Here is a 2,110-nt window from a genome sequence, read left to right on the forward strand (position 1 = left end):
ACTTTATTACCGTGACTTTTTTTTTTTCCTGTGACTCTTTTTACTTGTGACTCTTTTTACCTGGATTCGATAAATCAGAAAGCGCGATATTTTATTAACAAACTTTGGAAGTGTCGAATGTGTTTGGTATTTTTCAGACAAAAAAATGAATTTCAAACGCAGTATAGCTGTGAAAACAGCAAAGAGATTGGATGTTTTACCCTTATAAAACGAAGAAAAGTTGCCAGCAGAGCCGTCTGTTGGCAACATTTTTCTGTCTTTTTCTGCTGTTTTCGCGACTATTCTGCGTTCGAAATTTACTTTCTTGTCTGTAAAATAAGAAGGCACAATAGTTAGAAATTCTCTCTTTAAAGCATTCTCTCTCTTAGTCATTCAATGTCTTATCAAAATCGAGGTGGCTGTAGCAATCTGAAAAATTTAGGTAGAGTTAAGTGATTTTTGGAAAAGACTGCAACATGGTCGGAAGAAGGCTGCTTTATGCTTATGAACATTATTGTTACATTAATATAGAAGCTGTTCATGAAATATATGTACGGGGATATTCAGATGAAACGACGTGTATGACACAAGTGCAGAAAGTATTCGTCAGGAATTTGACATTCGAGCTAATTTTTGCACATCAATACATATTCTTGTTGCCGTAGTGTGTTTTCTTCTATCGTACCAAGTTGAATATATAGCTATGAAAATAAGTATGTGTAGAGAGTGAATGCCACCAAGGACAGGATCACTGGAGTTTGGGCGCTTAACTGAGCTGCAGTTGTAGAGTGTGTTCACGGAAAGTTGTAGTCACGCCGCCGAAGTATCACCAGCCATTGATTGGACAACAATTGGGTGTGCACGTATGATCAAATTGTAATTTCAATGTGGCAAAAGGTTGGGTTGAATCCAGCTGTTACAACACTTATAAAGGGTTTCGCTACAAAGCAAGTTAGGTCACCACAGCTACGAAGTATTATTGACAGGGTTCTGGTGGGTAGGAGAAACGCCGGCACCCGAGACTAAAGAAAGTCTCCACCTACGTAAGGTGTTGTTGTCTGTTTGGTGAGATATGAAAGGTTTAGTGTACTTTGAACTTTTAAATTCAAACCAAACGATAACAAAGGAGAGATCTACAGCGAGCAGCTTCAGCGGCTTAAGTCAGCGCTAGAAGAAAAACGACCATTTTTGGTTTCAAGATGAAAGGTGTTCTTCCATCAGGATAATGTTCGGCCACGTACAGCGAGGATGACATTCCAAAAGCTGGAGCAGTTTGAATGGAAAACGATGCCCTACCCACTATATTCGCCATGCATTTCCCCATCTGATTAGCATTTATTCCGCAGTCTTCAAAATTCATTTGGACGGCAAAAATAAGAGTTCTGTAAACGAGGTCACAACAGTACTGGAGGAGTATATTTTGTCACGGACAAATGAATTTTAGAAGAGGATCCTTATAAATCTACCAGATAGATGGAAGAACATTGTGGAAAATGAACGAGAGCATATTTTAGATAAAAAAAAAAAGAACTTTATTTTAATTTTGAAAGCCCTTTCATACTTCGTTCATTCCACTCTTCGTTCTTTCGTCACCCCCTCTCTTACATTTCCTGACCTTCTCTTCATGCGTACTTTCTCTCCTCTTTCACTTCACTGTGTCTCTTTGATTTTTTTCTCGCTCCTGCTTAATTCTTCTATCCCTCTGCCTCTACCTCTCTTTCTTCTCTCCCCACATGACCGGTATTCGGCCAGGTCTGACCTTTCATTCTTGGTTCGACTACTATCCGTACAACATCTATATTCCTCCCTGTGCCTGTTAAATCTTATGTCCCTGCTGTAAGGCTTTACTTCCACACACGCCAGCTTAATTCAATTCGTCCTTAGTCGAAAGACACCTGCTGTTATGTCCTGTTAATTGCATTTGTATTGTGTAACATTTCTCTGTTTTTTTTCCCGTCCTTGTTTTCGTATATATTCGCTGCTTTCTTCCAAAGAATCTAATGCTCTTAGTTTACTTTTTCCTTGGGGCTGGCCAGATTGGAGCAATCTCAAGTAAAACCAGCCGAAATTGCAAAGATAATCTGGAATTCGACTGAGGATAGAAAACTCCGAATGACCCGTCCTTGTTTTC

The sequence above is a fragment of the Octopus bimaculoides genome, chromosome 2 (assembly GCF_001194135.2).
Source record: "Octopus bimaculoides isolate UCB-OBI-ISO-001 chromosome 2, ASM119413v2, whole genome shotgun sequence".
In the NCBI taxonomy this organism is placed as follows: Eukaryota; Metazoa; Mollusca; class Cephalopoda; order Octopoda; family Octopodidae; genus Octopus; species Octopus bimaculoides.